Source organism: Scatophagus argus, chromosome 7 (assembly GCF_020382885.2).
Source record: "Scatophagus argus isolate fScaArg1 chromosome 7, fScaArg1.pri, whole genome shotgun sequence".
Classification (NCBI taxonomy): Eukaryota; Metazoa; Chordata; class Actinopteri; family Scatophagidae; genus Scatophagus; species Scatophagus argus.
In genome coordinates, this window is record NC_058499.1 from 12,426,166 (window position 1) to 12,449,792 (window position 23,627).

A 23,627-nucleotide genomic window follows, 5' to 3' on the forward strand; every position below is an offset into this window, starting at 1 on the left:
TAAGTCTCTTAAATAAGGCAAAAAAAAAACTGAATTAAATGAACTATATTTAAAAGAATCGTCCAGTCATACATATGAAAACCCAATAACTCAGTGTCCAAGGTTTCTACTATCCCAAAGATAAAGAAGAAAATTAATTGAATATTCTATAGCATATTCAAACATCAACAGAGACCAATTTCTAAGAAGCCTAACAAATGTAATTCTCAACTGGGAACTTTCCTGAACTTATTTCACTTTTTGTGTTGGACTTAAATTTTTTTTTTTATCAAATTTAAATTTCAAGTAGAGCTGTACAAAGTCTTGGTTTATCATGGCACTGCTTTCCAACGCACGTGTATGAACAACATCCACTACTGTGACATCCTCGTCATAATTACAATTACAATATGTGTAAGTCATATATTGTCTGATTTCTACAATCTGACATTACAAATGGGGAAGCATTTTAATGGGCAGTGAATAAATCAAGAGTATGAGATGTTAGAACAACAGGTTTTGTTATCTGGTATGGAGTCAGTTGTTTGGAAATAAATGATAATAACCTGTGGCTCTCAGGGCCCTGCTATCCATTGTCAGTTGTTCAGCTTGGAGGTTTAACCTTGCAAGATAGTGGCAGTGTGTTAACTATGTGGGCCTCCTGCAGATTTGCAAGTTTTATCCTTGACGATAAAATAATCTTTTTGGACAGGTTGGAAGCAACAGAAATGTCAGTCTTTCTGTCTTTTGGTTGGTTGATAAACCACAATGGTCCAGACTGAAATGTCTCAACAAGTCTTGGATTGTTTACCATGAAATTTTATATAGGTATTCATAGGGGGTGAATTCAAGTTACTAATTTTCTTCTAATGTTACCTCTAGTCTGAAATATCTCAATTCCTAAAGGGATTGTCATGACATTTTGTACAGATATTCATATATACCTTGGGATGAATTATTACAATTCTCTTGGTCTTTTACTTTCCATCTAGTGCCATCATCAGCTTTATTTATTTATTTTTAAAACAAATGTAACAATATCACCTTCAGCCTCAGCTGTACTTCCTGTTTAATGCTAATTGGCAAATATTAGCATGGCAACATGCTAAACTAAGACAATTAACATGGTCAACATTTGATTTAATAAACAGTAGCATGGTAGGATTGTCACTGTGAGCATGGAATCGTGGAGATACCAGCGCTACTTTTAGCATTTAGCTAAGAACAGTCTCACCAAGCTGTTAACTTGTTTATAGACTCTTAGTTTTCTTTTTTAATACATGACCTTCACTGACTGAACATGCAGTATTTCTACAGGAGGATTAGTGGAGTAGGGGCCCATGCACTGAGCACTGACTAGCTTCATTATGCTTCAAGGTAACCTGAAGAACCTCAAGTTTTTTCCCATGTGAAGAACTTGACCTTGACTCACTTAAAAATCTAAGGATCCACTAGGATCTATAGTATTGCATAGGTATTCCAGGCATTGGCTGTCTGCAAGCTCCAAGTGTCTGTCTGTTCACTAACGTTCTGAGTCGTTCAATTGACAACCGCAGTGTAATAATGGGGATGTATTGCTTTACAATGAAGTCCAGAAGTGTTACTGATCAGACATGCACACTTTGAGAAGATGTGCTGTACTGAGACCTCATACAGTACGGAATATTTTGCTCATCTATGGATATTCAAAACAATCACAACGTTGCCTTTTTAATTTATTTTTTGGGGTTTTTTTGTCGAGAACCATTTTTGACCTTATTTTCTTGCCAACATTTCCTACCAATGTGTGTTATCTGAAATCACAGTTAAAGAAGTGCTTTTGAGCTGAAGCTGAATACACCTTGTTTAGAAACATAAAGGATTTTTTAATGATATTGCACTCCAAAGTTACTCAGGTCGGACACAAGGTTTTACAAGAACAGGATGAATGAGTAAGGTTATGTATGGCTCTCACTTGTAGAAATCTGAGGATAAAGACATTCTAGTGAGATAGCGGATTCAGCTTGAGGTCACCGTGTTTGAATCAAAGTCAAGAATACAGATGTAGTAGGGTTTTCAGATACTATGTAGCAAAATGGTTTTGTTCTTGGTTGGAGATGTGTTGGTAACATGACATCTAAGTGGTTAGCCAAATTGGAAAGCAAAACAAGCTGAAAACTAACATGAACACATCCTTGTTTTCAGCAAAGTTCCACTGAAGATTTTCACAATGGCACATTAAACTTTGAAATCTTTGTGGTAGCAAACCACTTAAATAAGATAAAGAATACATAAAGAGCAATCATCATCTCTAAATTATATAAATATGTCCACAGCTAAGAGCAGGGCCTCTTCTGATGCTCGAATGCTTATTGACCTAACGGGCGTGACTGCAGGGACTTCCTGTTGGGCTTGTGAAGTTTTGAGATCCCCTGAGATGTCCTGGACTGAAAGAAAACAAGATAGTAATCCTTGAGTTAGGTTATTAGTTGCATGGGAAAGACAAAACAGTATTTAACACTGCACTGAAATATCTTTATGTTGGGTTTTTAATTCATAGCACATGTAAATTTAGTGACATGAATACATTTCTGATGTTTCAGTATAAAATCAGTATTCATGTACTGTATAACACAATTTGTATCTCAGTGTTGCAAATGGTAAATGCAGCTTAGAAATGATTCCATAAAACATGCGTTTTGATTGGGTAACTCAGGTTTCAGTCACTCAACTGTTTCTTTGCGGCCTCATTTCAAGAGGTAAAGCAAACAGTCATGGTGTATATGTGTTTGTGTGTGTGTGTGTTTGAAAAGCCAGAGAAACCAGTTTTGGCATTTTTGTCAGCTTGTGACCCACTACTCACAGGACTGACCCAGTCCGTCAACAAAATGTCACTGAAGACAAATCAAAAAACAAAAGAAATGAACCCGCATTTGAATAAGGATAATATCATAATGGTGGCAGGTTGAGGAGTCTTTAAGATGCTGTTGGAAAGATATCTATTGTCTCTGAACCTGATGTCAAAATGCCAAGAGAGGTGTCCCCCTGCCAGTTCAGTATGCCTCTGAGGTCGGGGCTTTTGCCCTGCCCTGGGCTCCAGGCCACACTGACTCTAGAGTGGGCCTGGCACTCATGTCAGCTGCACATCATGTGAAGCTACAAAGCTGAATTAGTATAACAGGGTTAAACTGATTAGTGATGCACTTGTGTTCAGTGGGTCACAGTTTGAAGAACAAAAGTGATATTAAAGGATTTATATTTCTCCCCCTGTGCCTTAATGCCATCAGTTCTTTTAACATACAAGTCAGCTCGAGATCCCTGACAGATAGGTGCCATTTTTTTCTGTTCTCTTTAGCCTTTTCTTTCCTTTCTTTGGGGATATCACAAATCCACCCCCACACCCTGAGCCCAGTCCTTAATTTCTTAACCCCATGTCTCCCCCTGTCAATACATGAACTCTTCTTTGCACTTTTAATTCTTGCCTTTTGGCTTGTGCTCAAACTTCTGCTCTGTCTTGCAGTTTCATTCTCGCTTTCACCCACACTCATCCCTGGGAAATGTAGATCTTTTCCTGACAAGTTCCTCAAGAAGCAAAGCCTCTGGAGATCATCAGCAGAGCTCTGCCAAAAAATGCGTGGGAATAGTCTGGATGGGAAGGGGAAGGGACTTTTAATTGTTTTTCTTTTTTCTTCTTCTGGAATTAGTCAGTGGAAAAAAAAAAATCTGTGATTGTTCCTTTATTTACCTTACAGTGAATAAGGTTTTAAACTGTGGGTGGCAGTGACTGCTTATTGGAGACTCAATGGCACACTGTTCTAATGTAACTCTTGCACTAATGTTTTCAAATGTTCTCCATGCGATACAAATTATGCATATTAATTCTGTTCTGCACGATATAAATCAAAATACTTTGAAGAGTGAAAATTATGTTCTCCCTGTGTTTATACACTCAGTAACCTGCCTCTATCTCCAGCTGGAATAACAAGTGCTGTATTTTGGCATTCATTTAGAGCTCAGCTCAGATGGTTTCCCGACTTGAGGCATTTGAAAGTTCAGCTCTGAGGCTCTGCGTTGGAAAGCGTTGAAATAGGAGCAAGTATATTTAAAAACCGACGGGCAATATTTTATCCAGATAGGAGGAAATATCCTGATTTATCAACATTACAGTCGAGGCATTGTTTGAAAATTCTTGAAACTACAATAATATTGAAGGACAAAACAAATGAATTTAAAATTTCAGTTGAAATTATGATTAATATTCTAAAGTATGTTGTATCTTGGCCTTTTTGTCTGTATTATCGCTCTCATGTTTTTATTTGTATTTCAGTTCACTTTTAATATAGTTTCTAGGGATTAAGGACTGGCCCATGAAAAATATGTTGAGCCATGTATGAAAGAGTAAATTCTCAATATTTCCATACAGTAAAAAAATTCTGGTATAGTAATTTTTCCAAAGTATTCAATTTCAATTTAACTGTTTGGTAAATTATATAAACGAGGGGTTCAGTATGTCACATATTTTATTATACTTCATTCCATCACTTCATGTTTTAACAAAATTTCTGTTATCTCTGTAACAAGATACCTACTGAAGAAAAATACACTCTGTCTGGACGTAGTGCCAGATGTGAGTACAGAACATGAGGATAAATGGTATATGAAATCAAGACCAAGTAAGGTTATGTCTTGCTGTAGTCCTGCCAACTAGTATTTTGAGTGTACGAATGAAATACAAAAAAATACATGGACCACTGAAAAATGTAAAGAATATACTGAATCTAGTAAGTGGGAAGTAGATGTTTACTGAACAAAATGAACGTTTAGAATATTTGACTGTTGCAGAGGGATGAACGAATGCAGAAGTTTTAAGAGGTTAACTCAGAATGCTGCCTTAACTGAGGTCTGCAAACAGTTTGAAATGGTTTGCTGTGTTGTTGCACAATGTCTGTTACCATCTTTGTTCAGTGATGGACATAAAAGGGTTTCCTTTGTTCAGACACAATAGGACTCCATTCTTAAAGCAGATAAGCATAACAAAGTAAAAGTAGGGGGCCGTCAAACATCCAAAACTAGAAGTGTCCAAGCAACACTATTTACATATTGGCCATTCTCATGGAGGGAATAGCTGAATAAGTTGTATTGATTAAAATAGTTTTCTGACAGTCACTCACAATTACCCATTTGTGATTTGATATTATTCCCAGTGGATGTGCTTCATGATGGAAGCCATAATTAAATGTGTGAACTAAAGTGTTCTTCTGCTTATTTTGATATGAAACAATTTCTAAATTCTCATTATTGATGTGCTGCTTGTTGTTTGAGCTTTTTGCTGCTCCAACAGGACTATTTATGTTTCAATAAATTACAGGCAAATCAGGGAGAACACATTCGCCTCATTTAGTAACTCTCTTTATTGTCTTTACATTGCAGGAGGACTTGATTGGTGTTTCTACTGCTGAATCGCTACATGGGGGCTGATTACCTAACAGTACTCTAAAGCTAATAACTGCTTAATGCAAACCAGGCGATGTAAACCAAGTTCGCATTTTAACATGAAATCTTATTTACAAAAAACTAAACAGCACTACAGTATATCAATTTGAATGTGGAGGAGCAAGTAACATCTCAGAGGTCCACATGTGGATGGTAGCATCCTGCAGGCTGCAGAGGTCTTAAACCAGTGCCTGGGATTTGAATTGTTGCTCCACAGGAAGCAGGCAGGCTGGTTTGTTTAGCTGGATGTGATTTCAAGTGGCAGGAGGGGGTGTTGCCTGGTCATATGAAACACAATGGGGCATACTTTCTGAACACGACTATTAGGCAATAATGACGTGGCTCAAGTCCAAGCCATTTGCTGTCCATGTCTGCAGATTAAGATATGCCCCTCCTTGTATTAATCAAATAGTGGCCTCTGCGTGAGGGCAGCATATGAATACTTGTTTCTAAAGAGGTTTGCAGGGGCAGAAATGTATTTTTTCACCAGTGAGGAAAAGATGAACTCCTGTTTAAAAAATGTACAGTTAAAGTGTAAGTCACTGCTGTCAATGATTGCCGTGGTTTGGGGATTATTTATTCCTTGTTATTCCACAGATGACCATTGCCCTTGACTTAACTTGCACTATAATAATGTCCCTCGTGTACGGTCCTATAAACATTTGCCTAAATGCACTTTTAACATATTGAACAAACAGAAAAAAAAACAAAGAAACCCAGGAGTATCCCATTGCAGGAAATAACTAGTCTCATTTTCTCTGTAACTGATTCCAGAAAAGGAGCTACATGAGAGAAAGAAGTCAAGCAGTGGGATTTAGAACACTGAACAAGATAGATTCTTCCAAATTCTAATTGGAGAACAGTTGATTTAATTGGTATCCATTTGGCTGACAAAAGAAAGCAGGAGTAGTGGGCAGGCAGGAATGCCTCTGGGGCCGATGTGAACATGAAGTGGCTCTGCTCAACGCTCAGGGACGGATCACTTCCAAAGACAAACCGTGGGAGCTGGCAGGACAGATTGCAGTGGGAGGGAAAGAGGGAGGGAGGAGGGAGACCAAATTCATGGTGGAGTGAGGAGCTTTCAATAGAGAGGCATCTTTATTTGGGGAGGGAGGCCATTTTAGACGCAAAACTGAACTCCCACTCTGGGTAGTAATGTGTAATGTGACTCTGACCCTGAGATGAGAGAAGTGGACATGGTTCAGCGAGCGTTGTAAACGCTGACTTTTGGTGACAGACACAAAAATATTATCGTGACCAAAACAAACTGTTTGATTCACATGACCATTTTTCGAACACTAATTCATTTGAAGAAGATGATAACATCGGGACGATTTCTAAATGTCTGAATTAAACCCCGTAGCTTTTTTAGTCTCTAAATAATCAATGAAATTATGTTTTAGGAATGCCTTCGAAGGTCAGTCAATAATAATCTTTTTACAGATGTTGTAATGGCTGTCATTATTACTCGGCCTTCACAATAACCTATCAGAGACAAGCTTTTGTTTTTATGTCGAGATCCAATCACAAAGCGCTCTCTGCACTTTCTCTGTGTGATGGGAGCTGTCCTGCAGATGAAAAATGTAGTCAGAGGTGCGCTGTGCTGTAGCTTGCGCGGAGCAGAGGGGGAACCCAGGTGTTGGAGTGTTTTTACTGCCTCTGTAGAGAGGAAGGGTGGGAGAGCGAGGGCAGATGACCTGGAGGGGGTTCAGAGGCAGGGGCCGTGCTTGGGAGACCTTCACAGCCTCCCTCAGGGGGATACAGCCACTGCTTATCTCTTCCTACACTTTTACTTCTTTTTTATCCTCTTCCACAGTACTGCTTTCATTTCCCTTTCCTCTCAGTTTAGGAGGACGAGTACTCTGGCATTATTTCCTACCAACGCCAGCCATTGTATTATCTGCTGACGCGCATTTTCTAAGGGTGGAAATGCTCCTTTCTTCTCTTTTACGGCAAATATTTGAACCTGGCTGGATTATAAATCTTAGTGTTGAAGCACTCTGGGATTAGTGTGTCTTTAATCATTTAATGACTCCTGGCCAATTTGGAGCACAATACACACATACAATCACAAGGCAACCCTACAAAGACATAGTATTATCATGATGACATTAATGGTTCTACACAAGACCTCTTGTATTCGGTTAGAAAGCCTGGTTACAGTGGCTCGTTTTCCCATAGTGACTACAGTAGGTTTTAATCCTCCTACAGTATATGACAGGCTTGCCCTCACCTTGCCCAGCACTTAAAGAAGCAATCTTTCAAAAAGTCCCCTTAAAGCCTATGTGAATGTACGTCCATGCACAGGAGAGTGCAGTATGCTGATGGAGAATGGGCCCATTCCTGATGTAAATGAAGAGATGCATATCAGTGTTAATCCATTGCTTTGTAGTCACGGCCATACCCAAAGTCTGTCTAATTTCCCTCACACTCCCTTTTGCAGCCAGAAGTGTATCGATCGGCAGTAATTGAAGTGTACTTGATAATCCGTAAGGCAACAGGGGAGAGGGAGACCCTCAACTCTCACATCGATGCACAGAGAATGGGGCTCTGAGGTTGTGTGTATTTGAGTGTGAGTGTGTGGTGCATGGGGGGCTCTCTAATGTATGGGCGGGTAAGGCAACACCCCCCTCACGGCTTCTTCTCAGCTGATTAAACTCATTGAGAGCCAGACAAGTGGAACAAATAGATATAAAGGTTTGCCTGGCAGCTTACAGCCATTCAGATTTCTTCATTGAAACGGCAAGCACCACATCTACATGGCCTGCTTTATGCTAACATTAAGCAACTGGAGTGCCTCTTTTTGAAATGAACCATACATTATGCACCACACTCGCTAGGACACCTCTGGTGGAAACTTTAAGGCCACAAATAGATATATTTTCTTTTGGGCTAGTTGAATGTGCAGTACGCAATCAGCTGGACAGTTGGTGATTTCTTTTAAAACACAACGACTGCCTGGAAACACAATGTGTTGCTTGCAGCATTGGCTAGTAATGTGTTGTACATCGCAGTGTGTTCCATATTATTTTGGATAAAAGCAAGATTACATTTGAAAAGGTGTTAATTTTTGCAGCCAATCAGACAAAATATTAGAAATTTTACAAATGATTTATTTGTAAATAAATTTATTTGTAAATAAATATTTATGGCAAGAATTTGGAAAACACATCTTACAAACATTCCCCTTGTTTTTTTTAAGTCATAGTCCACTGTAATTTGGCCAAATAGCATAAAATAAATCAGTTATATATATATATATATATATGCACATATATATTTTTTTTAAGCCATAAAGATTTTGGAGTAAAATGTGTCCCAAAACTAAACTAAACTATGTTTAAGCTCTCTACACTCAACTCTCTCTGGTTTGATAGGTAGTTTAAGCTCATTGTTCTTTATCATTTTGCAAATTGTTTGGCAGGACATAATTGGAATAAATTACCACATTTTAAAGAGATCAATAAAACGTTTGAATGAACATGGTGGAACTGATTTAGTCAGTGACAACCTCAGCTATATATGGTGCAAATTGGTGATATACCATTTTCAAAAATGTAGAGAATTTAGTCATGAGAGGAGTAATTGTTTTTGTTTTGGGGATGTGAAGCAAGTGTGATAGAACAGATTATTAGCAGCAGTTGATGACAAGAAAAACAGCTTTGGCATCATCAAGTCTGAGGCTGACCAGAGTGATTAAGGTCTCTCTGCGGATGTGGGAACAGTAACTTGCCGACTGGTGGCATAATAAAGGGCATGCAGATTAAAGATGATGAAGGAAAATGTCTCAACTGTAAATGTTATGAGATGATACTGAGATATCGAGAGTCATTGTATTCTTACAATGATTATTATGACTATAATTTCCAATTACATAATGATGGCTTTGCTCTGCTAATGATGTTGATGACTGTATCAACAAAAGTGATCTGTCTGTCTGTCCGTCTGTGATAATTATTGCTTACAAAGTATAAACCTGAGCACTGTTTTGACATTTTATTAATGCCACGCTACACGAATACCAAGCATCATTACATCCTCAGCTCCCGCGAAGGACTTCCTGTAAGAGAGAAAACATCACTTTGACAGCCAAAACTCACTGCTGACTTCATCATTCACTGCCACTCTTTCAGCTGTGTCAATTATTGTCCTAATTTAGGCTATAAGAAGGTATAAATAAAAAAAAGAAATAGCTTGCCACAGTGTATTAGTATAATAAGACTAATTGATTAAAGTAGAGTACAGTAGTTATATCATAAAAAGATCCCAAGGATTTAATTGCTCTAGGCTAGATTGTGAGGTCAGGTGAAAGCACAATGAAATCAACGCCGTCTTAGCTTATCTTACACTATTGTTGAGAGATGAGGCAGGCTGCAGACCAAAGTATCCACAGTGAGTCTAATTCTTAAAAAAATTCATAAAGAACACTTATCTTTCATACATTATTGATGTTCCTTAACCACACCTGTTCCTGGTCTTTTTACTTAAACCTTTGAGACTCCCTGACACGCACAGACACACACACACACACACACACGAGGGAGAAAGAAAGATGTTTCACAGTCTCTCCCAGCAGAGAAAATAAGAAATAACCATAACTCCTTCCACTGCCAACCTGCCCTGCATGACCCCTGTTTTAAGTGGGTAGCAGGTAATTGCTGAGGCAGTGTTACCCATCAGCCTACGAGACCATGTGTGCCTTATGTGTCATCTCTATTTATTATATTCTGCACGCTCCCTGGGCCTTGGTAATCAATTTCACAAGGATACAGGGCTGATATCAGCTGCCGTGCACATTATGAGGCGAGCCCTCCTCTTATCAAGTGCAGAATTGCCGGCTAGAGGTCATGAACAGATAAACAGGGATGTAACACAACTCCCCCACTCACCTGCCCCCCAGTGAACACAAAGGTGGGAAGGTGATGTTGTGAGGGGGGCACAAAGAACAAAACACCCAGCAAGGAAAAGGTTGCGACCCTTGTAAGGTGCCTCTTGTTACGTCCAACCTTCAGAATTTCATCATCAGTGCTTCTGTCTGCTTAATAATTCGGAAGCCCCCGTCTCGTCTCTCTTGAGTCAGCTTATGTGTGCGTATGTGGGTGTGTGTATGTTTGTGTGCAGTGGTTAGCGGTGGGAGGGTTATGAGGCCTGCAGACACCCTCTCTCTGATTATCTCCCAACACTCTTTGCAGACCTTTATAGACCAACCACAACTCCATCAATCACTTGCCCTGCCTTCTTACTCCTCAGGCTGCCCCATGTCCCACCTCACCACTGCTGGGCTAATATTACCTAAAGCTGTGTCTGTGGTGGTATGCACTGAAAAAAAAAAATCAAAGTGATTTCTTCCCGTGAAACCAAGGGATTTTAAGATATGCATATTCATAATGGTTAGAGGGCAGAGAATCAGATGTTGTCAAATCAACCACCGTATTGTTGTACAGATTCTTTTTTTCTCGACTTCAAATCGATTTAGCTGCTGAAATGAGGTATTAGGCAGCCTCACTTGGAGAAAGAGAGAGAGAGAGAGAATTAAGGATCTGTGTTTAAATATGCAGCTCCAAAGGAGACGTCTGACTAAGAAAGTGTTTATAGAGATCATTTGTGGTCAGTGGACAAGTCGTGCAGTACTAGAAATGTCATGCAGTTGCATCAGCCTTTGTAAACATTAATTATGAGTCCATCTTTGTTTACTCATCCCTACACCCCACACTGGCAGCTGTGCATATTTGCCAAGAGGATTGAATCTCCATGTCTCTATATTTTGGTGATGTCCCTATACTACTGACCTCGTGAATGTGAGGAAAGATGTTGTTATTAATCGCTAAACATGTCAGCACTGTGATGGACAAAGAAATAGTAAGGTACTAAACGAAGAATAGCTTTTTGAACGGTACTATAAGGAAAGAAAGTATTTTATTGTGTGCTATTGTATTTTCCATATACAAACTTCAGCTGTGGTCACCTGCCTTTTGTTGTAGACATGTGTCTGGCTCCCTCACCCTGCCCCCGCCGCACAGCTGACCTTGTGCAGCCTTTCCAGGCCAAAGACTTGATGAGTGTTTTTTTTAGCCCATCCCCCAACATCCCTCGGCATGTGCGCTGCACATCCGCTCTGTCATTAAACCCTCCACCCATGGCTTTAGGACCCAGCCATATGGTGCAGCTAGTGGAGTGTTGCAAGAAAGGCTTGGCTTTGGTCATAATCTGATGAATCTTTCTCAGAAAAGAGGTTTTCTATGATGACATCACAACCAATCATCTGGACAACAATCTGCGCTGGTGTGTTTGTATGTGTGTATACGCATGTGTGCCTCTTGCATATTTAGTTTGTCATGCATGCGTGTGGCTCTCAGCGCACATCAAAAGTGACAAATTAAGAAGCATGACAAATATCCTTAAGAGAATCATATGACACTGACATGCTATATTTTTGCTACACATTCCCCCAGATAAATTGTGGCGCCCTTGTTTCTTAGAATAACAAACTATATGCAACAGTTTTCTTTTTCTTTGCGTCATGTCTGCATGTCTATCTAAGCATATAGACCTGTGTTGCAATGTGAAATACCTTAAAGAATGCATGAAACTGTTTAAGAGCTCTGGTACCTTGTGCAAGATAAAAGGTTGCCCTTGGAGTCGTTAGAGGCACGTTCAATAGCAGCACGAACAATAGGTGCCAGTTTCACAGTTAAGACATGACCAGTTGTCTGGCAACATGTTTAGTATGCAGCAAGCAGAGCGTATCGCACACAAAGATGGAAGAGATTTTCTGTTGCTCACACAATCCAAAAGAAGCTATCAATTCCCTGACATAAGAGTGAATGGATATGGTTGATGTCCAGGCGATGTTATCGGCGTCCACACACTAAATCCATGAGGGAAGAAAGACAGTGAGGTTCGTGCTTGTATGGCCTGAGAGAAAACAGTGTAAATGAAAAGCATGCGGTTTGCCGAGTTATCACGGGTCACGAACATGCATATGTGTGCGTGGGATAGAGGAAGAGAGAGAGAGAGACAGACAGAGAGGGTGAATGGGGTTGTTATATAATGCAGTTGAACCAGTTTCTGTAGTTTTGGGTGGGTCACATTGTGAGATCTCTGGACTGACAGATGTGCTTATTGAAGAAAAAAAAAAAAAAGCCTGTTCAAATTTGGTAAATCTGGTATTTTGTAGGCCATAGTGCTGCGTTATCCAGTTGATGTCGGGTCATGTCGGTTATTATCAGAGGAGTGTTTTTTCAACAATATTACTCTGTTTAGAGTGACCTACTGACCCCAAAAGGCAGAAATCCAAATGTGGTCACAAAACATAAGCTGTTTTCCCCCTGGAAATTTGACTGAGTGTAATATCAGAGGTAGCTTGAGGACAGATAAATGTTCCCTCATAATTTGAAATGTGTACAATTAATCCAGATTCCATCATGCTGCATTTCTAACTGAAAACATTAAGCTATAAAAATAGATCTGCTCTCCATTTTTCCAAAACACTGCTAATGATTTCGTGAGTTGTTTCAAAGTTGCCTCTCACAAAGTTCACAGAGTCCATCCACACATAAAAAAACATACTAGCATTTAGTCTAATAGGCCCAGAGGCCTCTTGACTTTCTCATTTAGCTCTTTTGTGTATGTCAGAGTAAGGGGCAAAGGGGGAACACGGGGCCTTAAGCAGTAATTTCACCAGAGTGAAGTGTATTGCAGATGGGAATTATTAATTTGTATCTGCTTTGCCTCAGTTCTACCACTTACTGAAGAGGGGAAAAGTGTCATTCTATTCAATTTCTGTGTTTCTGAAGTCTCTGGTCTCGAGCACAGCCTGGTCCAGGGTCGTGAGTGTTAAATGTCAAGCCTTGTACTGAGCTGTCAAAGAACAGAATAGGCCCGGGATGATTGATGACTGGAGAGCCTGAAACCAAAACCTCCCAATTGCAAATGCTACCTTGCGTCAGTCTTCTTACCCCCCGCTTTCTCGCTTCTGATAGTTGCTTACTATTGGGGCCAGGGCAGCTCCCACATGCACGTTCACACATTCACACACACACAGCTCCGCTTCAACATCCCAGCATCAGTGAAAATGTCTTCTTGTTTTGTATGTATGTGCATAAATCCTTTTGCAGTCTCCCAAGTGTTTAATCCCACTGAAGAAAAGTGAACCACTGCTTTCATTTCAGAAGGTTTTGCTTTTTTGACTCCGGCTGTGACATTTGTAGTTATGGGGAATTCAGAGGATTGCAAAATAAGTTAGACAATAACTGAATAACTTGGGAGTTCTGGGCTGTGATGACAAGATTATTAATGGCTCGGGCTAGACTGCTAGCCCCATGCATATTCAGTAGAACCATACAGATGGGTTCCTGGCTGTGAAAAGTTTTCTGCTGTCTGTTATAGGTCAATCAGTCCACAGTTTAGCATCTTAATTTTTTATGAGTTAGCCTAAAAAATAGACATAGTAAAGCTCATACTACATATGCATTAGTAGCACAATTATTTAAGATAATACTAATATAACACATCATTTTAAGTAATTCAGGTAATTGCATTTTTATATTATGAGCCATTTAAATTGAAGATGTATATTTCTATATGTATGCCTTTCTCTTAGAGCTTAAAGAGCTTTAATAAAACATAGATTTAAATAAGTAGAAAGACAAATCGTGTGCTTTAATGTTAGAAATATGCCTCAAGGTGCTCATATGTTCAGTGTAATTATTATATATCGATGGCCCATGGAATCTAATGCACTTCAAATATTTATGCCTGCTAGCCTGTGACAGCTTTAACAAGAAGGACTTCTGATGAAGATTTCTCCCTGAACACAGAGATGATCATAGACTGTCACAGCATTACAATAGTTCCATTTGTCTGCCTTGGCAGGGACATACATCCTGCTTACCGGATGGTTAATCAGAGACTCCCTCTATCATCTTTATCAGGATTGCCTGTGGTTTCGGAGAATGCGTAAAAACGTGGTCACATTTCTTTATCTGCCTTTCTCCCCCCGCCACTCACTTGTCCCCCAGATGCTATCTCGTCTCAAAGCGCTGCCTTTTTAGCAGATCAACGAATTATCCTTTTCAACCCTCAGAACACTAATTATAATTCATCACACCTTTATTTATTCTCAGTGGGAGGAAAAAAAAAGTATAAAGTGGTGATTCCAGCATGACAGTTGTTGTTGTTGAAGCATGTGATACTCCTACACATGTCAGGCTGAAGTCCCCTATTAAAGCAAGCATCATTTCACTCACCTGAAGCAGAGAGCGTAGAGGCTGTGAAATCACAGCGTCAGAACAGCTCAGCACCTGCCAATCTGACCCGCAGTGACGGGCCACGCTCCTCTTGCCCACATTAATAACACAGATAAACATAAAACTAAATACCAGGCCATGCTCTGTTAACTTTTATGTGGTTAAGAATGATTGGCTTTTTGCTTCAGCACACCACAGGGATCAAACTACCTATGAAAGATGTCAGAGTGTTGGAGTCCCAGTAGAAATCCTGCTCTGTTCATTTTACCTTCCATGCATATATAATCGTCACTGTTTCCTCTCAGCGCAACCTGCAACCTCTGCGGACGTATCACACACAATATTGCATGATATGTACTTAAGTGCTTTTGGCAAGGGGCTGCAGTGGGAATGCTTCACTATGTCTGGCCAACGTATTTAAATGAGTTCTAGGACGTAGATTTGTAACGTATAATTAAGACCTGTTCTAAAAGACAAAATGCTGCGCTGACTATCATTAGCATTTATTTCACGTTTCAGTGGTATTCTATGGAAAACGTATTTTGTGTTACGCAATTATTTTATTATGTGTCTGCTTGATTTTCTTCTGATTGAGCTATTTTGAGATTTTTTTCTTTTAAGATTTTTAGGCTTTTATCTGCCTTTATTGAATAGAGGGAAGCAGCAGACAGGAAAGCAGGGGAGAGAGGCAGGTAGGTCGCCGGCTAGAATTGCACCGGCAACAGTTACGACCATGTGGTATGTCCTGTGACCATTCTGCAGACATGGCCCTCCTATTACCAGATCTTTTGTAAGTACTATTGGTAATTATTTGTAGAAAATGTGTTTGAGAAATTGGTGAAATTTGGTACATGGTAGAAATTAAAATCAAGATGAAAATACGAAACAGAAGTAAAGTAAATGTTGTCAATTTTGATGTCAGTTTTTAATGTCTATATTTTTGGCTGTACAGTTAATGCAGCACGATATGTTTGACGAGTAGCCTACCCAAACAACCATATTTCACATCTTGACATTTTAAAGGGTGGAATTGAAGGTTGTCAAGGAGAAGGGGATGCGGGCAGACGTCTGCAACTGTTTGTTTACCATACCGCTCATTGGTGTCAGACTTCCTGACATTCTTGTACCTTATCTTCACTACTCTGAAGTCTGCAAACTGGTGCCAGTGAACAAGGGGATGTGTGTGAGGTCTACTTCCATGGTACTGCTTTGCACTCTCACCGGGACTGAGTCCAAAAGAGCCAGGCTTGTGCTTTTGAGGAGTCGGGGTCAGGAGAGATTAACCCGTGTGATCTGGCAGCGCTGGGAGAAATTTGACTGAGTGTTGAGTAGAGGTGCTGCAGAGGGCAGTGCAGGCCGGAACAGGTTCAGCCCCTGCTTGCTTATCTCTGGGCCCCACCGTCGACAAAACTCCCTTGGTCAAAGAGTGCTGAGAGTGGTGTAAAAAGCGTGTTTACAATTCACTGAGGTCAAGGACTTGAGGACAGATAACTATTAACAGAATAATGCCTCAGTCATTCAGAAGACCGGACAGCATGGACACTTTCAGAGTGAAGGTGCAAATCATCTCAGAATATAATCTCATTTTACCAGTTCATCATTACACTTAAATTTTTATGTTTTAAAAAACAGACAAAAATGTATTTTTTTAAATAGAAAGTGGAAGTTTATTAATAAGATAATGTAACATCCCAAATAAAGAGCATCATAAAAAGGCATTAATTTACAGACTTGAACAACACAACACAACACTGGCATTGCACAGTTTCAGAAATAATGTATTTGAAATGGCCCACTCAGAGGAGTACGCTTAAGCTGCCGCTGGCTTGCCAATGTATAATGGTTTCCTCGTCGACTCATTCTTCATCATTTTACTGTATTTAAATATAGACTCAAAGGCACATGTGAGCCAGCTGGCAAGGGTGATAATCTCCAGACCTTGAAGTTTTCTTCCAAACGCATGAAGGATCTATTACACATGCCCGAGTAAATAGGTGACAAAAACACAGCCAAGTGCTTTGCCCTATAGATCGACTGGGCAGCTGCAAGGTTGTCGGTCACAACGATGAATAGTGTCACACTTCTTTGAGGTCTTTGCCTTCTTTAAGGTCTGTGACCAGCACCGACTTGGATCCCTCTGTATCCATGCAGAATAACTTCGGTGACAGGTGGTCTACCGCTTTAGTGTGAATTGCATCCTCGTAACAAACTCACTGAGGAAATAAACAGGAGTCGGTGGAGAAAAATTTCATTTCTTCTTCAAATTCTTCTTACGTTGCCCTGCAGGATTAAAGCACAGTAAAAACTGCAGTACAGGCCAGTGAGGACTAATGTAATTTCACTGTGTGTTTCCAGGGGCTGACAGCTCGGGCTGACATCTCCCCTAAAGGTTTGGTGACCTCTATTCTTGCCCAAACCTGTCTAAACATACTACCTTCACATTGTTCCAGGGGTTAGCAATGTGAAGCAGCTGTTTCCCCGTATATGAGTTCAGTCTGTGCTGCACCCTACAGCACCCAACTACCCCCCACCCTCACACACATGCACACGTGCATGCACACTCACACACCCAACACATAAAAACACTGTTTGTATCATTCTCACACTCTCCTCTCCATTATGATGCTTAGTCTTCTAATGCACTGCAGCTATGGCCCTTGAGAGCAATTATTGCTTCAAGTCAAATATGACTTTGACTTGATCAATGAAGACATTGTGAATGAGTGTAAAAGAGTGAAATATAGGTCATGATTTAAGTAAAACAATTGTAGGCAGTTATAAGGGATGGTTGTAGTTGTCTGTCCTCATCTTTTGATTCATACTAACAATTTTAATCTGATTAATCTGCTTTCAAAAGAGAATTAATTATGCCTTATTGCAATCCTACATTCTCTCATGTTTCCTTATGTTGTTTCAAAATGTATTAGTAGCAACTGACTGATGTTGGTATTTTCAAAGAAATGCTGCATGTGTATTTCTCTGGATAATGATGCTTTTAAAGATTTGCTCCATTCTCATTTATGTTTCATACAGTGCTGTCCCTAATTTTTGTCGCAATCCAGCATGAATTCATATAAAACATGACTGCATCCATCAGCACCTCCCTGGCAGCACAGTTGTCTGGCTTTCGGTGTTTAATCTATTAAAGTGCACCCTTGCCTTTTTCCATGACATTGAGAAACTGAAACCGGTTTTGAAGCTGACATCATGTTCGAGGATCAGACTGCCATTGACTCGAACACACTCATATCTCCTTGTCTTATTGATGCCATGACTGTAAGGTTATTGAGATGTTTTTTTTTTCTTTTAGTTGCTAAAGTGATCATTATGTGTGGGTACAGGAGGAGACTTATGCATCATTTGCCTGGACATATTTTAATTAAATACTCTGAGAAAATTCTGATCCACTGTAATCAGGCACAAAACACCTCTTGTCTTTTTTTTGGGGGGTCTTTTTTGTAACATTAAGCATGATAATTATTGTATATTTGTCCAGTGTGTGACTGTGAATCACCAATGGTGTCACTAAAAACTGGAATCTTGCAGATTGTCTTTTTGCCTAATAGTCGGCAAAGAGTGCAAAGTGAATATCCAAACACTCATGAGCGATTTCTCTTGACGTTATTTTACATGTAAAGTCTTTGCACTGGTGAATGCAGGAAAAAAAGGAACAACTGGCAGCGACGTGATTAGCCTAAGCAATGCTGTAACAAGGAGAGAAAAGAGAGCGGCAGTAGCTGGTACTTTAAAGTGTCAGAGTCATTGTAGCAATGACTAGTTTATGATGCTGATGTCAAGCATCACACTCAATGAGGCCTTTGTCCCAGGCTGAGACCAGGGCAGTGGGAAAACTGCCCACTCTTAGTCGGCAGGCCCATCCATCTTTCCATGAGGCCTTGCCGTCCCCTTTGCACCAAAACTCTTGTGTATTAAAGATCTCTTGGGTTAATGCGCTGGAAAATTGGCTTGCATTTTTATTGGTGGAGGCGAGCTAAATGAAAGAAAAACAACTCATGGAGGGTAGAGAAGGACGAGAAAAATATCTGGAGAAGTGATTGTGGAGGGTAGACTTGTTTCAAGACTTGTTTCCTATGACTTCAGTAAAAGAGAACCCCGTGTCTGACACGCCAGAGATGATATTGTGCTCGGGCTGCAGTGTAGCTCCATCCATTTATCATTATCATTATTAGTGGTCGCTACCGCTGAAGTATTGACCTGGTCATGATGCCCGTAATAGGACATTAGAGATAAATCTGGAGGCTGCTCCCTTCCCTCTATTGACAATAAAACCATAGAAGAAATATTCTATTTTCATCTTCTTTCACCTCTACAATGAAATGTACCACCTCATATTTGATCAACACCATTTTATTATCATTAACATTATTATATCATCGTTATTATTATTATTTACTTGCTGATGTTTTAAACCTACAAAATCAGTGCCAGCCAACACATCTATTTGTTTTAATACGATGTTTACCTCTGAGAGTCTTATTGACAGATGCAGACTGCTTGTGTCACCTACTGCCTCTCATTCGTTTTGATGAAGGGAGCTCCCTGTAAGGGAGTCAAACCTCAGCACGGAACACATCAGTGCGATCAATGAGCGTGGAGTGACTGACCTACTGGACACATTTATGGGTGTGGGAGGCTAATTAGGAACCACTTCCCAGGCTTGGAAAGAGAAGCCCACAGAGCAGCTGCTGGTCAGCACTGGACTCCTATCCATGGGTCAAATAGGTGGCAGCTCGTCACGGACAGTGACACAGCTATAGGTCTAGAGAGGCCAATTTACTTAATGGCTAGCCCTGGGGCTGGGGACTCCCAGTATTTCTTTACACGGACACTTGTGGATGACAGTGCAAGAGCCAAAACGATCCACTTTATCACAGCTTGTCTCATAGGAGAGCCATGACCAGAGCCATTTTACGGGAGAGTCCTTTGTCTTTCAGAGTGAATTTAATGAAGTGCAGTGTTGAAAGTTATTCCAAAATTGGTTACATTGAGATTTAATGCCACATTAACCATTATAATGTTTCAATGTGCTGCAGTAGTTCAAGGCAAACAACTGATTTTTTTCAGTGGTGTGAGTGGTTTTATCTTGTCAAAAGCAGCTCTAGAGAGCTTCATGTCAAACATGGTCATTGACATCAGCGCTCTTAACTGTAGGGTTTTACTTTTTTTTTTTTCTTTCACGATCATGCCCTTGAGGGTCAAAATGCTTTAGTCCCAGACGACTCTTAACACACAGATGTTACAGTAACACAGGCAGGAAATCATGACCAAACATCACCTTTGACCCCACGTGTCAGCTGATCCACCATCACCTCTTTTGAAATAGATTCTCAACTTCTACAAATTACCAGATTTTCCCACCATGCCTCTCCATGCACTTTGTCTGGCTCCAGCCATTTTCCACTACAGACCCCGCAGTCAACTAATAGTGATTGCACAGTTGCTGAAAATCTGTCCCCTTGGGTTCACAGAGGTCAAAGGGCTCACACCAGGGTCACAGCCTGTCTTTATGTCTCATCCCACCAAAGGCTTTGTGATGAATAGAGAGCCCCAGGAAACAAAAGCTTTCAGCAAAGACAAGCAACTTTGCTCAATACATCAGCACCTCCACTCACTGCCGCCCTCCCTGGTAAAAACACACTTTCTAACTGAGATAATATGAGATTGAGGGGGGAAGCAAAATCCACAGACATTTAAAGCAAGCCAAGATCAGAAACAGGAGGAATTTTTACCATTCGATATTTAGTCCACATGGAGCTGCCGACAAGGGAAACACAAAAGCAATGGCATGCAGCAGGATTACTGATTGCACATAATTTGCTGTTTTAGAAAACTTGCAGATGCACACATATGCATGGGGGGGGGGGGGGGGGGGGGGGGGGGGGGGGGGGGATTATTTTGTCATGGCATTGTTTTCTACAGCTCTATTAGGAGCCTTAAATTTGAGCTTGTGAAACACCTTTTCTTCCTGAGCTTGTTTTCCCTATCATTGTGTTTGACCCTTGTAAAACTGTATCAGCAAACTAATAACCAGGCTGGGCTCTAATCTACTGCCTTTGTTCCCTTCTTCTCTTATAATGCGTTGCAGATTCCAGAGGTTGAAACTGGCAGGGAGATTTTCTGCAAATGGCATCTGGTTAAAGGTCAGATTCAGGGGGCCCAGTGGGTGAAAGGTTGAATAACTCCAAGGAAGGTAGTGACCACATCTTTGGGGAGATGTTTCAGACCTTGTTTTTGGTATCTACTTATCTCATGTTGCATCTTATCTTTTAAAATCTCAATGAATAATTCAATCTTAATAAAAATATTTTGGATTATTACCATTGCCATTTTTGAGTATTTTGATAAACTTAAATAAGTCTAACTGTAAACTTTAAAAATCAAACAAATCAGATTTTAGCATTGAATCAGTTATTGGTAATTGAGTTCATTCAGTTCAAATGAATTTTTTGATTTGTTCACTTTGTTGTTGTTGTTGTTTATTTATTTATTTTTACCCAGCTTTGAAAAACGAGTGAGGAAAAAGTTGGCAGAAGAGATCACAGCCTCACAGTCTCGAGTTCAAGTTGCAGGTGTGTAAAATGGAACATGCACTTTTCTTCTAAATTAGGCGTTCGGGGCATGGAGAGAGTGGGGGGAAATTAGTGGAATAACTGGTTGATTCTAACCAGATGATTGCTTCAGTTGGACACCAGAGAGTTTTCATTAGGTCTCTAATTTACAAGCCTCCCTCTGCATTCCAGCTCACGGAGCAACTGCCCCAGGTCTTAAAGACCTCCTTTAGCCTTTGCCCTCTGCAAAAGTTGTTGCCAAAGCCGAGCACTTTGAAATTTACAAATTACATTAAGGCAAAGTGTTGTTCAAGTGTCTAGGAAGCTGATATTCGACTGTATTGTACATGATAATTTGTTATAGTACAATGTTAACATAATAATCACCCGTCATCGGTAAGCAAGCAGCTGCTATGATATGGTCGAGGTTGCCTTGAGTGATCAAACTGTACACTTTTGATCTCTTGTTGTTCAGAAATATATTCAGGAGACTGAGATAAAATCTTTATTTATTAGGGACAGTCTGTAAATTATTGTTCAGACTGTCACTAGCTAGGTTTTCATCCAAATGTGGTGTGGATTTTAGGAATTTGAGCAACTGGCAAAAGGAAATGTGATGTGTGTGTGAAATAAACATCTTAAGAAATCTGCCATGCAGATGAACATTTTACATGTAGTTCACCTTAGTTCACCTTCACCAAATAAATGGACTTACAAACAACCAGAAGAGAAAACTGACTATAGTGTTCTGCTCCCATGTCCATGAGTGTTGCATCAAAGTTGAACATAACTGATTGTGTAAAGTTTAAACATCTTTTGTTTACCTGTCATTCATGACAAAAGGAAAAAGAAACCCTGTTTTTTTCCCAGTCTTTGAAAGAACACTATCTTTACTTTCTACCTGCCTCCCACGAAAGCTTTTCAACTATAAGATAATCAAGCAAAATAATTAACATTGTATTTGTGATTCCACCCAAGACCGTGATCACACTATGCTGATTGAACTGTCATGGTGCCTTCAGTGAAGTGTACATAGCATTGCCAAGCCTGCGCCTGTCACGGATGAACATCTTACATATGTTATATTTATAGACTCTTCTACCAAAATATTGTAGACCTGCTGTCAGCTTCTTCCAAGGGCACGCAGACTGTTCCCTTGAGCTGAGTAGCACCCCGGGTCACTCTAATGGCTGATGACATATAAACCTTCAACCATTGTACAGGATGTTTTTCCTTTAAAAGTTTGCTTTGATAAATGAAGTGTGTGTGTGTGTGTGTGTGTGTGCGCACACACCAGTAAAACTATGCTGAAGGAGATCATCTGTACAATGCAATCCTGTGCAAACACCCTTTTTTCAGTGGGAAAGGCCTCATTAAACATTATGTGTTTGTAATGATTTTTATTGGTTGCTGAGAAACAGTAAGAGCATTTTGTCAAAACTGGCTCATACTGGCATGGTACAGTGGTAATCTGGTTTGGCACAACAGATTACAAATGTTTACAGCAAAGTCTTGGCTTAATATGGAATTTACATGATGCAGAGTAGTAGTTAGTATAGACTTTAAGGCTTTCCAATTCATCATGAGCAAATTCCTAAAATAAGCCACAGTTTCCCTGGCATGTCGCTGATGATGGTGTTTGTAAACACTGGAATGGATGCAGGCAGACCGTGTGCCCCCGTTAATGATGTTGTAGGAAGGGAGGGAACGCTATGGGAGGCCCCATGCTGCTGCTTAACTCTCACTTAGCTGCCAGGTCATGTGTGATTAAGAGGTTTGTGTTACCTGGAGCCCTGCTGAGGAACTTTCCCCTGGAGGGGAGTTTGTCCTGTCCACCTAATCTGAAGAGGCCACGAATGGATACAGCACCGTTTACCAGTAGTTTTATCACTGTTTTTTTTCCCAGGGAAGCTCTCTCAGGCTTCATATTCAATTTAGTAACCAAGCAGGAGCTTATTCAACACTGCAGCTATAAGACGAAATCAGTTTTAGGTTACAGCTAAATTATCTGTGTTAAGTTTCTGCACATCAAAAGCAGAGCAAGCATTAATTTCACTGAGGTGAAAAGTCTGTGCATGCAGTGCAATTAAAATTCAAAATGTACTGGATTGACATATCAGGAGAATATGAGGAACTTAAAATGTGTTCATTCAGAATGAACAAAATTAATTAAAATGGATAAACACTTAAAGGCTATACATGCACAATAATTACTATCTCAGTGTTCCATTTATAAACCTGTCAATAGGTTTCAAATGAACATCCAGAAAATGCTTGTCCCCTCTTATTTTATTGACCAAGGATAATAAATAGTCTTCAAATTGTCCCTGAAATTGTGTCCAACAGTGATTACAACTGG

General features: G+C 40.1%; 1 long non-coding RNA gene across 1 annotated transcript in view; it reads left to right on the plus strand.

Moving 5' to 3' along the window:
• LOC124062146 overlaps positions 1 to 21,686 on the plus strand; it is a 142,827-nt gene extending 121,141 nt beyond the window's left edge. The window contains exons 4-5 of the long non-coding RNA XR_006843868.1: positions 20,806 to 20,910; positions 21,219 to 21,686. This is a non-coding gene — a long non-coding RNA (uncharacterized LOC124062146). The remainder of the gene's footprint in view (positions 1 to 20,805; positions 20,911 to 21,218) is intronic.
• The last annotated feature ends 1,941 nt before the right edge of the window (positions 21,687 to 23,627 follow it).